The sequence below is a fragment of the Atta colombica genome, unplaced genomic scaffold, assembly GCF_001594045.1.
Source record: "Atta colombica isolate Treedump-2 unplaced genomic scaffold, Acol1.0 scaffold198, whole genome shotgun sequence".
Lineage (NCBI taxonomy): Eukaryota > Metazoa > Arthropoda > Insecta > Hymenoptera > Formicidae > Atta > Atta colombica.
In genome coordinates this window covers 795,385-810,738 of record NW_017259291.1, presented here as the reverse complement: position 1 = coordinate 810,738, position 15,354 = coordinate 795,385, and the positions used below count along the sequence as shown (strand labels likewise).

Here is a 15,354-nt window from a genome sequence, read left to right as displayed (position 1 = left end):
TCTCTCTCTCTCTCTCTCTCTCTCTCTCTCTCTCTCTCTCTCTCTCTCTCTCTCTCTATACTTCCATCTCTCTATGTTACAGACGTTGTTATGTATCAATGTGACAAATCATGGATTATTCGTCAACGGCGACAAACGACAGCGTATGATAAGCATACGATGCACACGAAAAATTGAAAGAAAAATAAAAGAAGACGCAAAAACTGTGATCGTTATGGCATCTAACGACACACTACGCAGCACACAAATATTCCAGCGACAATGCTAAACCGTATCATTTTTCCATCTATTTTTTTTCTATTTTTCTCTCTTTATTTGCGCAATGGTACTCGCACGACTAAAACGTTGATTGTACTTGTGTAATATCAATAAACCATGCGGCGCTTAAAACTGCCGTTACACATTGGCTTTTTTGCGTTGACATAAATATATAGATGAATAGAGAGGTACACAAATTTATAAATTAGTTAATAAAATTTACAAAATATGTGTACTCGCGTTAGCACCTTTAAACTCACGTTAGTTTATCTGTAATCACGGAAATATTGTAATCTCATTTATCGCGCATAATTATGTATATCAAGACTTGTATCTCGTATATACAAATATAACGAGCTTAAAAAGGACAGAAGATTGCAATAGGCTTTCACATATCATACACACAACATACACACTATTAACGGGAACGTTTAAACTAGTCGCTGGCTTGCTTATCGCTTGTGTAAGAGCAAAACTTTCGATGCGTGTATTAGAAAGTGCTTATCTGAACAGCATTTTCGTAGGAGGTGAATTACTATTTTTTTCTCGATAAATCAAACGCGAGTCAAGCTCCGTATATGAGACAGCGGATCTTCCGACAACGCAAACCGAGATGAATCACGAAAACGGATTTCGTCGCAAATTGTCGATGTACTTTAATGACGTAACGCGAGTCAGGAAATCTCCCGTCACGAAAAAATCAAACGATTATGGGTGTGGCAACGCGATGCTGCAAACGCTTTGAAGCGACCATTTTTTTAAATGGTCAATTTGTAAAATTCTTTCTTCTAATTGGATCGTCCATCAAATGTTTCAAAACATTATTACATTTGTAGCGAGACTTTAACCACAGCCTAAATTATCAAAGCATTGCGTTCGACTTAAAGGCATTTAAATACTTCTTAAGCCTCGCGTTTACGGTATCACACGTTGTTACGATTTTCGTAACACGTTATACTTATGGGGTGCACTTTTATCACCACGTAAAATCTGTGACGCGGCAATAAAACCTGTCCTGATTAAATTATTCAACGACCTGCTCGCGCGCACGTGAAAATACACGCGCGCGACAGCGCTTTTCAACGCGTTGGAATATAAAAATATCATTAATTTAATATCCTCTCACTCGAATTTCATCAGTCGAAACCAGAATGGCGCCCAGTGTCATTAAAATATTTAAGCGTATGCAAGAGCATTCATCGTAACAATACGTATTAAATATACAATTTTCCAAAAATAAACTTTTTAATTTCACATATTATCCGTGTAGTTTCTTTTAACTAATAATTAGGAGAGAGTATAAACAAAGAGAAAAGTTAAATAAAGAACTGACGATATTTATTAATTAATAAATCTTTATTAATTATAAAAAAACATTTCAGTTGCTTGATAAACTGACTATAATAATTAACATTAATTTATTATTAATATAAACATAAACTATAATTTTAAACAAAAAACAGAATCTTATTGCCGTTTAAAATTATATTCGCCGTCACGAGACAGTGCTGAAACAGTTGTTTATTTACAATTTATAATTTATATTAATAATATATAAATGTCAATTATTGTAGTTTAAAATAAATATCCTTTAAATAAAGACATTTGTAATTGATAAATAATTGTCGGCTTTATGTAACTTTTCCTTTGAATATTCGCAATTTTCCTACATCAAAATCATCAAAAACACATAATGATCTTTATCTTAATTATCTTAATAATCTTTATTATCTTGGCGTATGCATTCTATGATTACGTACTATATGCAATACTATATGTGTATCGGATTATCAATGGATGCAAGAAAGGTTATACTTTAATGTATTATATTATAATAGTATTGTTCGCATTTACCTCGTGTTCGCAATTCTCCCATTCTCCCCTCGCGTGAGATGTTTCTTTCACCTTAACATTATATACCTCAACTGTTCTCTGTAATTATATACAATTAAATAAAGATCAATAATATTCTGTATGTCCTTCAGATAAGAAAATAAATGGAAAAAAAAAAAAATTTTTTTAATTGCAAAATAATTTGCGTTAAATATAATGAAGTGTAATAAATAGTGTTGTAATATACGTATAACACGTTTAATGAATTTATAAGGCTGGAGTGACCTGGATACTTCACGCGAGTAATGCAGGGTTAAATCTTTAACCTTAAGAATTGAATCTTTAATAAAATGTCATTATACATTTTTTATGATTTTTCTATACTATCGTATTAGAGCCCGACTGAAACTTTTATTGAAATTGAAAATGAAGACTCATTATGTGAAACTATATAGCTCTTCTTCATAAATATTAATTTTAATATGTAATTATTGTTTCAATAATTAAATTATGATTTTTATGAAGAAGAAATACTTATATTCTTTGGCCAAACTTATATTCTTTGAAATTTCGCTTTTCTATTTCAGCCGAAAAATTATTATTTCAATAAATTATAATATTTATGAAGAAAAAATGTACGATATATAGACATGTTTATATATATGACCTTTATAGGATTCCTTAATTTTTAATTTTGGTTTTGATTGAAATTGACATGCCGAATGTTTCGATTCTGTTTCGATCGGAGTCTACATTGTATCTACGATTACGCATCGTTTCTTTTCTTTTTTGTTTGAGAAAATCATATTAATTTCCTGAAAAATGTCCTACAAATTGATTTTCTCAATTGCGCGAAATGCAACGTTTATTTATGATAAGCAACTTTCGCACTTTAAATTTTTGGGAGTAAAATTCACTTCCAAAAAATGATAGATGCGCCAATCCGATAGGAGTGAAATTTTCACTCTTAGAGAGTAAAGAATCATTCCAAATGGGAGTCAATTTTCAATCTATATGGAAAGTGAATAATTTCACTCTGATAAATGTTAGATTTAGCTTCCCCCTATCATCTAATCTGAAAATTATTAGGCTCTTTTATCATGTTTTTGCACAAAATGAATGAATATGATAGAAAAAAGCGTCGCTCTGTCAAAGCGAAACATTAATCGTTAAGCGAGAGATTAATCATTAAAGTTGACTTTTTAGGTTTGATTAAGAAATTCACTCCTGAAGGAATAAAGTGAAGTTTAATCCTTGCCGAACTGTGATACAACTATCACTTTTCTTGGAATGAAATTTCACTCCCAAAAATTTAGAGTGCGGTTTAGTGTGCGGCAAGTGATTAGAAGCTACATTTCAATGTACGCGAGCGCGTTGCTCCGCTTTCACCTGCAAATTCGGAGAGCTTTGTTACCTGCAAGACCACGTTTCGTGAACGTACACCCGATTCCGCGATCGCCGCTTGCGTTCTCAAACCCAACGGCCTGATGATGCGCCTGTGTAAACACACAAAGCAGTCCCTCCCCCTCCTCCCCCCCCTGTTCTCCAGTGGAACAGTGCGACGTAAAAGCAGCATCGCCACGAACAATGAACGGATGCTCTCCGAGCGAGAAAATAAATCAGCGAATCGCACATGGGCCTTTCGCCCCGTTTTACACACGCGTGCCTTAATCGTTCTCTATAGTTGCGACACGCGATAGCACACGCCTTCGTCATGCGGCATTGATTAGAATAACTATCTCCCCGCCTCCAGTTTTCATCTGGAGTAGTGCTCTTCAAGAAGTTGCTGCAGACCGCGTTATAACATGTCCTCTATTACAATATTAAGTAATTACGCGTAGCGTGACACTGCGAGAACTAATTTTGTAACGAGCACGAGGAAATTTTTTTTTTATCCGAGGAAATTTGTAAACATCCTACATTTCTATGCATCTAAAGAATTTTTAATTTTTAAATATAATAATCCATCATATATTTTCTGAATTTTATTATTATATTTCGTCTCCCACGTTTCCATAACGTCATTTCAATCGCGTTGAAAGCCACGAAACGAGATGGAAGCGGGTCCGTTGGAACACGAGCTAACGTCACGATAAAAATTGCAGTCTCCACTTCAAACGAAAAATTTCCCCCGACAGAGCGAGATGTAAAAGGGGCAAAAATACGCGCTCAGCACAAAGGATACAAAGTAAAATTTTTGATGACAAAACGCAAGGAAATCGTGTCGAATCATTGCCCGATTTCCACATATCTGAGCTAATTTCTTGCATCAAACAAAAGTCGCTCTTTTGTGCATCGCATGTAAAGCGTCTGCATTCTTCCCAGAAAAAGTAGCTTTGCAACTATAAAATTCTTTAATATGATTGATTTATACATTTAAATCGAGTTGAGGAATTAATTGTAAGACTAATTGTGTTAAAAAGATGTTAGCGTCAACCGTTTTACCTACAAAAATACCACTTCTGTTCCATATCAATTACTTCATACATTAATTTCAGAGAATTAAAATTTTCACGATTAACGACATATACATACTAATATATCTGACTCCGGTATTTTGCAAAGCAGGAAAAAATAAATTATAGATTCTTTTTACCTGAATATGGCGATCAATGCCGTCGATCGATTTATGAAAACATTTATTTCGTGGAAATATTATGCAGATTTTATAATCGAAATAAAGACAGAACTGGATGTAAAATAAAAAAAATGAATATACATAAATCATTAGAATTAAATTTAGAAACTTAAAATATATTTTAATGTACAACAAACTGTGTATACGTGTGCGTGCAATGTTGTAATACTGAAAAAAAGATTTTAAAAATTTGTTTGTGAGAAATATATTTATTGCACTGAAATGAATTTTTACTTAAATACAGCGAAATAAAATTTTATTCCTAGCAAAGAAGCTATATATTTTATTTTTTTACAATTAATGAGATATATTTTACAGAAATATATATTTCGTTCATAACACTCGAATTTTTTCATAACTAATAAATATCGAAGAAAATGTAAGTAACATTTATTCGTCGACATTTTCCTTTAAATGTAATATATAATAATGTATCGATGTCTCGTAAATCATATATTTGTATGTCGCATTTATATTCGTTTCAATCAATGTAATTAATTTTCTATCAGTGTATTTAATTTTAATATATTTAAAATACCAATGTATTTGATTTTAATCTCATTCAATTTCGATTAACTCTTCAGCTTTATCTAAAAACTAGAAAAAGATGAAGACTAAATTGAATCGAGATTAAAGTTAATCACTATTGATCCAAGAAAAGAGCATTAATCGGTAAAACAGCGTCGAAGTTTTGCCGTCCACCAATATTCTTTTAAAGAATTTTACAACTATAAACTCGGTTGCAAAGCTGTTTTTTCTGCTGAATGTAGCAGAACCATTGACATGCGCTGAAAATCGTACTCTTTTCGGCACGGAATCCGACCGATCTTTCCCCGTTTCCGCGCATTATCGTGGAATAATGCAGATATCATCTCGCGCGCGTATGCGTCTCATCAAATGATCATCTCTATTCATGTGCTCTAATACACACGAATGAATTAGCGCCGCGGCGGTGGTACAAGGCATTCTGTTACAGGGAATGGTCGACATGTGCGTCTGACGGACGCGTTATTAGAGAACAGATCGCCTCCGTGTTTCGATGCCCGTCGACACGGCGCGACGTCAACGTACTGCAAATGGAAAACAACCGAAAAGTAAAAAAGAAATGAAATAAAAAAAAAAAGACGAAAAACAAGTTACTCATCACGAGTGAAAAATATCGGATCTCACGAACAAATAGCATTTATTAAAAAATAAACACGATGTTTAAAATACGTATGTTACAAAACGCGAAATGGGATTACGTATTTCGGAGTTTCGGAGTGGATCGAATCTTCGGCCATATATGTACTACTATAATATCAATACTTTATGTTTGATACGCTGATGTTGCAGTTCTATTACATAAATATATAAATAAAGAATTAATAATACACATAAAAGTGTTTAAAGGTAACTTAAAAATCACACAAATATATGCATATATCAAGAATATGCATTATAAAATGATGCATAAAGATGATTTGAATTTATATTATACCTAATTGTCAAATTGAAATCAAATTCAGTTTCATCCTTGTTTCCATATTTTGGAACGACAAAATATCGACATCTTCATTTCAATTCAAAACATTATAAATGAATAGCTAAGTGTCAAATATTCTAAAAACGTGTTTCTATATCGACCAAACATTATAAAAATTTCATATAAACGGATTTATAAACATTTTTAGTTTTTGAGATAGGAGGAACTTTATTATTTAACAATATCAAATAATAATTAATGGAACAATTAAACATTTTAACATTTTTACTTCAAATAGTCTGATACACACACGCACACACACGCGCACACGCACACACACACACACACACACACACACATCACTGAGAAAAAAGTTGCTGTTTCAAAAAAATATTAGTTGAGTCAACTAAATATGTAGCGATCACGGGCTGTCAAGCAAATATTTGTTAATTCAACCAAATATTTGTTAATTCAAACAAATAACAAATTTTAAATTACAAGATTTTGTTAATCTAAATATATAAATATTTTAATTAAATAATCATTACAAACTAAACGCATTTAGTCAAGTTAACAACTTTTTTCCTCAGTGTACCAATTAAAGAAAAGAAATACCTTTAATAGAAAATAAAACTGAACTGTTCTTTACTGAACTGTTTTCTAATATCTAATGTCCAAAAATGCTTAAATAGCTTTTTTATTGTAGCATTACTTGTTCCATTAATTTGATAGTGTTAAACAAAATTCTTTCTACTTCAAAGCATTTCTATAAATCCATGTTTATATGAATTTTATTTATATGAATTTTTTTTTTAACGTTTTGTCAACAGGAATACATCCTTAGATTCTTGTATAGGATCTAGAATATTTGACCTTACCTTTTCAGTTACATCCTATGGAAAAAATAGCGGGTGCTAGCAATCTATATGTATAGGTATATGATCGAAGGATCGAACGGATGTTCCGAGACGATGCAAATCTCGCGAAATCGCCGAATGTAAGATAAATTGATGCAAACGTGTGCAACGTTTTATCCATTCCTATTCGGGATGCATTGCATAAAAACGAGCGTGACGTTTAATTCAATTGAGCGACACGCCCGTCAAAATTCCGTCCGGGCGGAAGTTTTGTAATAGCCATAACTCCAAGGATTTGCCGTTCCCATCGGCATAATACAAGATACACCATAAACGAATGGGTTCGACGGAAACGATTGCTCAATCCTGAGGGACCATTACATTCTCTCCTACCGCGCAATGCTGTTGTTTACAGCGTTGAAATGAGAGGATTGCACAAGCATTTCTCTTTCCATTTCTCTGTTCTCTCCCTACTATATATCTTTATATATTATTCCAATGCTGATCAATCGGCATTCTTTCGTAATTCTTTCTCGTAATTCTTTCTCGCCCATCGAGATGTGCTTTCCCAATCACAGCCATATATTAAAATAAGAAAGACCAATTTATACGTCGGATTTGTGAAGAAAAAAGGAAGCTTATGGGGAAAATCTCTGATTGTAAGTGAAATAAAGAATATAATTTTTATATAGATAACACGAAAGAGAAGCAAGATTCATGCGATTAAGCATCCTTATATACAGCTGTCCAATACTAGCCAATTATTTAAAGATAGGATTAGTTAGTTATTTTAAGTGCTAAAAACACTAAAGTATTATAATATTTTTGATATTCAAAATAAGTAGTTAATTTTCATCTTTCAATATTAAATTAATATAATAAAAAAACAAAATAATAATAATAATTTAAATAATAATTATGAATATATAATTTAAAATAATAATAAAATAATTTACCCTTCTAAATCAAATAGAAATTAGATTGCAAAATAAGAAGACTATCAACATAGTAAAATTTCCGCGTTCTAAAGTGTAAATTATTTTAGATTGCATTTAAATTTGAAAACTGTTACGCGACACGAGATATTTGAGGAGTGCAGAAGATTAGAAGTTCGCCAAACCGACTTGCTAAATCGAAGAAATCACGGCGTAATTAGAGGTTTTCTTCGTTTTCTAACGCGGCGTTTTATTACCATAAAAGAATAAACAGAGGAAGAAAGAGTCATCTCAATTCTGCGATCGAAACGCGCGAAGATCGTGACATAATGCAATCGAGGAGGAATCGATTTCCCGCGAAAAGGAGCGCGACTGCAATGGAACTCTGCGATAAAATCATCTACAGAGAAGCGGAAGAAAGATCGTTGCACGCGCGATTAATCACATCTTTCGCTAATATAAAGTATACTTTTTGTAATAAAAAAACAATGTTTCCCGGTGTAATATCGAAAATAAACGCGACGTTACATATTCTGAAAAAAATCATAATAGCAACTACACAATTTTTTATGTATAGAATTAATGTACTACAGCGTACATTACTTGGTTGAATAAAAAAATGTATATATATATATATATATATACACATAGTTGAATAAATTATTTTAGTTAATAAGTATAAAATATTTATTTACGTTTTAGATATAAAACTTATATAATTGTCAGTGTTAGAACATACATAGATGTACAAATATCTAAACTGAGATCTTTCTATATTTAGGTACGGTATGCAATTTTCATTAAAGTATTGAAGTAGGATCTAAATACTTCCAAAGACTTATCTATAGATACTTTTTTGGAAATAAATACCTCAAGACAGAAAATGGATTGTGCGATTCATATTATCTAAGTAGTCAAATGTAGTCGACAATAGTGTGTGTGTGTGTGTGTGTGTGTGTGTGTGTGTGTGTGTGTGTGTGTGTGTGTGTGTGTGTGTGTGTGTGTGTGTGTGTGTGTGAGAGAGAGAGAGAGAGAGAGAGAGAACATGAAAGACGGCCAATCTTCCTCTCATTTTCTCTCCCATTACATTGTTAAATGGAAAGAGATAGAATGGTCATCTTCCACGATCCCTTTCTCTTACTTTTATCGACTATTTTGATACACAGATCGCGCAGTCTGTTCTCTATGTCTTTATAAGTATTTAGGCACTTTAATACTTGAGCAGAAATTGTAAACCATACCTAATACTACCTAATATAGAAAGATCTCAATTTAGATACTTATATTTATATCTATATCTAGATGTGTTTCACACTGATAATTATTATCTTTATAGTTGCCACCACTGCATTTGGCAGAAGAAACAATTTTACAACTATTGTAAAATTTTTTAACATAATTGATTTTGCCTTTAATTCCTCTCATTAAATGTATAAATCAATCATATTAAAAAATCTTGTAACAAAATTATTCTTTTCTGCTAAAAACAAAGCTTGTGTTTTTTTCTCTAAATATATTTCGTATAAAATTATTTGAATTAGAAATTAAAAGGAGCAACAAAATCTTTAAAAGTCCAAATGACATTTCCGTATTATCGATCAATATACTTTTTACAACGCAATAAATATATAATGCGTTACGCTTAGGTAATCGCATGAGAAATCGAAAGACCTTCGACTGATCGATGAATCGTGCACGAGACGGCCTGTATCTTTATAACGCGCTCGCGGTATTAATTACTGTCGCGGAAATGCGTGTAAATCGCGTCATTAATATACTCATCGATATGCACATCGTACGATGCAAATAACGCATCGCGATTGTAATAATCCACGACTTATCCGGTTCGCCCGCGTGAATGCGCTCGCAAGCCATTACAACGAGCCATTAACGACTCCTCTCTCTCCACCGCACCTGCAGCTTTACTGACAATGAGTGTCTCGTTAACTACAGTATAATTGATTAAGTTGATTTCGGTACTACATACGCGTGGAAACTTCTACAGTGACAGCTCGCGGTTTGTACTGCCTCGCGAAACATGTCCACGTTGTATCGGCATGATCGTGGTCACGATGATTCCGCTGCAATTCGATCGCAGAGACGTGATTTATCATGATCGAGCGTAACTGACGTGAACTCCGCCACCTGATTTTCAACGAATAAGCGAAACCAAGGAACAATACCGCAAACCGTTTCGCGATGCTGCATCCATCGCGGTTGCGGACAATTCTACCTCGGTTACGTCGAGTATCGATTCGCGACGGAGTATTGACGTATGATTATTGTCGATGGATCTAGGATGCTTAGGATAAACAATACAAAACAAAGAAATACAATGAATTTCATGGAAAGATTATTGGGAAAAAGATTAATAGAAAGAATTGTAATACAAATAATACACGAAAAGATTTGCATCAAAATTTAGCTAGAAACAGATTTGAAAATGATTTTAGACCATCAAATTACTCTTTAAAATCTTTGAAGTAAAGATCTTTAAAATCTTTGGTCTAAAGTATGGCGTATATAATTGAAGTGTTGAAAAAGAGCAGCTTAATTATCAATTTTTAAGAGTAAGATTTTATTCTTTAGAATTAGATTCTTCTCCAAAATTTTAAAGAGTAGCGCGATGAACAATGGCTGCAAAAAGTTTTGACATTTTACACTTCAAATTTCTTCCAGTGAAATCTTATTCCAAGAGAGAGTAAAAATATAACTTGAAAAAAGTGAAATATCTCACTTCAAGAAAGTAAAAATACGATCTTTGAAAAAAAAAATAAAAATATTTCTTTTTTTTGGTCGTATTTCCATTCTCTTGGGGTGAGATTTCATTACAAGAAATTTAGAGTGTAGTAACTAATTTGAACGTAATTATTTTAATGGTTCAATAAAAAATTAGTTTCATCTGTAGTCAGCTAAATTTTTAGATACTTTAGCAAAACTATCCTTTTTATATAGAAGTGCGATGCCTTTTAGGCGCCATTATATAGAAAGCATCTTTCGCACTTATTACTGCCATTGTAATCAATTTTAAATGCTCACTCTTTTTGCATCCCCATTATTCTCCAGGTATTCTAGACACGTTACTGCGCATTAAAACGGAGTAAAACGAAGTTATTATCATTATACTCTGCGATCTTTTCTATATATAGGAAGACCAATCATCCATATGCTAAACAGTGGGAATACTGACGAGAAACTATAAAGTCTTCAAAGAAAGCATTAACTCTCGGCGTGTACCTAGGCGACAAATAAGTATTACATAACGAAGGATAATTTAACAAGCAGCGGATCGTACTCTCGGGGAGAGATAGAAAAAGAAAACGAGAAATTTATAAAGAGCAACATCTTAAATTACGCTCGTGAGCTCGTATTACGTTGAAAACGTAAAAGTGGATCATAAATTCTGTTGTAGTCATTTTTTTCTGCTACTTTGCACGATGCACATCATTGATATTAAATGAGAGACGCACCTAATTAATCTAACTAGATACTATCTGCGATGAATTCGCAGAGGGATTCGAGTTTGGAAACCGTTAGAAATAAATACCACAAGTTGTCCGTTTACAGCTTGCCTTTCTGCCATCTTTAAAGAGACCTTCGGAAGATCATTGACAAGCCAATCATTTATTGGGAGTACAAATTAGTTCGATCTGTTTCCTTAAAGATGGCTCCAGCTGTTGTGAATGGTTCATAGTGACAGCTAATTTTGGCGGTTTCAGAGAGATTAAACATCTGCTAATAATATTCAGTTTATATCGCTTTGAGTTTCATACAAAAATCTTGATTTTTATTGTGTTTGAAATGTCGAATTTTGTGTTAACCAAGCAGCATTTGCGAGAGGTTTTGATTTTTTGCTTTAATTGGAAGAAAAGTGCGGCTGAAACCCATCGAATGCTCGAAGTTTATGGTGACACTGCTCCAACTGATAAATCATGTAGAGAATGATTTCGACGTTTCAAGGATGGAGATTTCAGCGTTGAAGACAAGCCTCGCTCTGGACAACCAAAAAAAATTCGAAGACAAAAATTAGAGGCATTAAGAAGATCAGAGTCAAACGCAAGAGGAGCTTGCAGAATCATTGGGGGTAACTCAACAACCCGTTTCTGTACGATTGAGAGATTGATGGGAATGATTCAAAAACAAGGAAATTGAGTGCCTTATGAACTGAAACCGAGAGACGTTAAAAAGCAATTTTTCATTTGCGAACAGCTGATTCAAAGACAACAGAGAAAAGATTTTTTGCATCGGATTGTGACTGGAGATGAGAAATAGATATTCTACGACAATTCCAAGAAGAAAAAATATTACGCTAAGCTCGGTCAATCATTGCCATCGATCTCAACATCAACACCACGGCCGAACATTCATGGTTCGAAGATCATGCTCTGTATCTTGTGCAATCAAAAGGGTCTTGTTTACTATGAACTGCTGAAATCTGGCGATTCCATTACGGGCGATCGGTATCGGCTACAATTGATTCGTTTGAGCCGTGCATTGCGAGAAAAACGGCCGAAATACGAGCAAAGATGATAAAGTTATTCTTCTTCATGACAACGCTCGGCCTCATGTCGCTAAAGTCGTAAAAAAATATTTGGAAACGCTCAAATGGGATGTTTTATCACACCCGTATTCTCCGGACATTATTCTTTCTGATTACTGGTTGTTCCGAAAGATGCAGCATGTCACCGGTTCATTTCTTTCGCAGAAATCGAAAATTGGCTCCAAAATTGGATCGCCTCCAAAGACGAGTCATTTTTTCGAGATGGAATTCGAAAATTGCCTGAGATGGGAAAAAGTAGTAGGCAGCGATGGACAATACTTTAATTGATCTGTTCATTCATTTTGTTTTGAAATAAATGCATTTTTGAACACAAAAAAACAGACCGAACTAATTTGTACTCCCAATATCTTCCGATGAAATTACATCCCGATATTATTGCATTTTTTCTAAATTGTGTCGCGAATTAAATTATGCCAAATTATATCAAAAATTATAGAAATCGTTTCGACGATGAGCTCGTACTTCCTGAAGCATAATCGATTAAATATAAGATAAGAATTTCAAGCAATTTTTAAGAAAGAATAAGGTTAATAAAAATCCAACTTCTCAGTTGTTTCAGTAATTAGACTTTGTTCTTCATCGAATTTTAATGCAAAATAGCCATAGAAGAGAGTCGCATAGTTTTCAAGGTATTTTCCACAAGTTCTGAATTCCTCCGTTCCTGAAATATTTCTCGATGAGTCTTGAGACATTCTGAACATAGATTATGTGGGATAAAACGATAGGCTCTTCCCACGCGGTTACGCGACGGCAAAACGCGAAGTTTCCTGTCCCCAGGTTCTCGGCGTATCTGCTTTTGTGGAATCAAACGACATCATCGTCCGCGTGCACGAGTAGGAGAAGGGAAAGACAGAAAACGCAGAAACTCCTCGACGATGGCGACGGTGGGGGAAGCGACTGTAAGGTCGATCAGCTGGTAGACGAGCGAAGCAATGAGGAAGGAAGACAAAGAGTGCAAGCCACGCCGCATACTCGTGTCGTAGTCAGGGCTTTGTATTACGCGAAACTTTGTAATTCAGTTGAGTATATAAAATATGTATAAAGCGCGACATATAGGCAAAATTGCTGGGCAAAGTGGGCCACAACTTTTACGCGCAGATACTCTTCACGAACAAAAGAAACGAAAAAAAATATCGCAACGATAGAGTTTCTAAGAAGTCTGGAAGACTTATAGATGAAAAATACGATAAGGATAAAAATGGACGCAAACTACTGTTGACTAATCGATCAATTAAAGACTTCTTTGAAGAAAGCACACGGAAACAATTTTTCTCTGAAGTATAATATTTAAAAATTTAGCTGAATATAAAATCGGAAAATAATTTTGTAAGATTATCAAAATAATTAATCTTTGCCACAAATATTAATCACTTGTATTTTTTTATTTATCTAGAATTCTTTTACATGTATTGTTTCTTATTGATTATAAAAAAATTTTTGAGAAACACAAACCAGGACAGGTGCTTCTTATAAATTTTGAGTCACTGAATTCATAAGCTATTTTCCATTATATCTTGTTTTTTAGATAATCGAGAAAAATGATGGAAAATCTGCGAAAATTAAAACATTTGAAAAAAGAATAAAAATAGATTTGACATTAAAATGCGATCGCAGGACTGATTTGCCTAAATATAAATATAAATATTTGCCTAAATATAAATTTTGATAATTTAAATAAAGTATAAGAAATAAATAAAACTTTTACTTTACTAATATTAAATATTATAACTTAACACATCATGAAACAAATCAGTGTAAAGTACTATTGTGCAATAAACAATTACGAGAACTGTATGAGTCATAGAAAGTTTTTTTAGCTTCAGAAATATTTTAATGATTATTTTTAGAAGATAAAATAATAGTTAAAATAATAGATAAAATAATAATTAAAATAATAGTTAAAACAATAGATAAAATAATAGTTAAAATATCTATTTCTGAAGTTGAAAAACCTTCTATAACGCATAAAAATTGCCTAACTATTTATTGCAATGGTATTTTAAACCGATTTGTTTTATGACATGTTAAGCTGTAATATTTAACATTAGTAAAGCAATTTTTTTTGTTCTTTGTTTAACATACCTTCTTTGTTTAACATACCAAAGCATATTTACCGTTTCTGCGATCATATTACTGTCGCTCAAATTTACTTTTCTCAAATCAATTCAATTCAATTCAATTTTCCATAATTTTTCTCGAATTATTTAAAAATGTGATGGAGCAAAATAGCTCACAAATTTGGATTCAGCAATCCAAAATCTATAAAAGAAAACATTTACTCTGATTCGTGTTTCTCTTCAAAAAATAATTTTATATACGTATATGTTGTGTCAACTTACAGTGACTCGATTTTGACATTTATATGATTTTTTATAATCCTATGTTACAAATATTCTATATAAATTTAAAGAATTTTTGATATAAAGAATAATTCACAGTAAATGCTAAAAATAAATTTTTAAGCTAAAACATCAAATAATATTTAATAAAATGCAATAATTTTAGCAAATGAAACGCTGTACGTAAAACATTTGAATGTAATGACAATGTTGCAACAAGTTTTAACATTCTAGTTTGAGCGTTCTATATTATTATTTTGGTTCAAACATTATTTTCAGATCTGTAGATACCAGCTAAATTTTTAGATACTTCAACGAAATCGTTTTCTCTTTGCAGTACAGTTTAAAGTATTATTTTTTGCATTGTCATCAACACTATTACATAATTAGTTTGATGATTCAATAAAATTATTTTCAGATCTACAGTGATCTACAGCTCAAAAACTATTCGTACAAGGAAATTTATTA

General features: G+C 32.7%; 1 protein-coding gene across 3 annotated transcripts in view; it reads right to left on the bottom strand.

The window, feature by feature from the left end:
• LOC108687057 (ubiquitin-conjugating enzyme E2 H) overlaps window positions 1-15,354 on the bottom strand; it is a 55,499-nt gene that overhangs the window by 28,057 nt on the left and 12,088 nt on the right. The window lies entirely within an intron of this gene.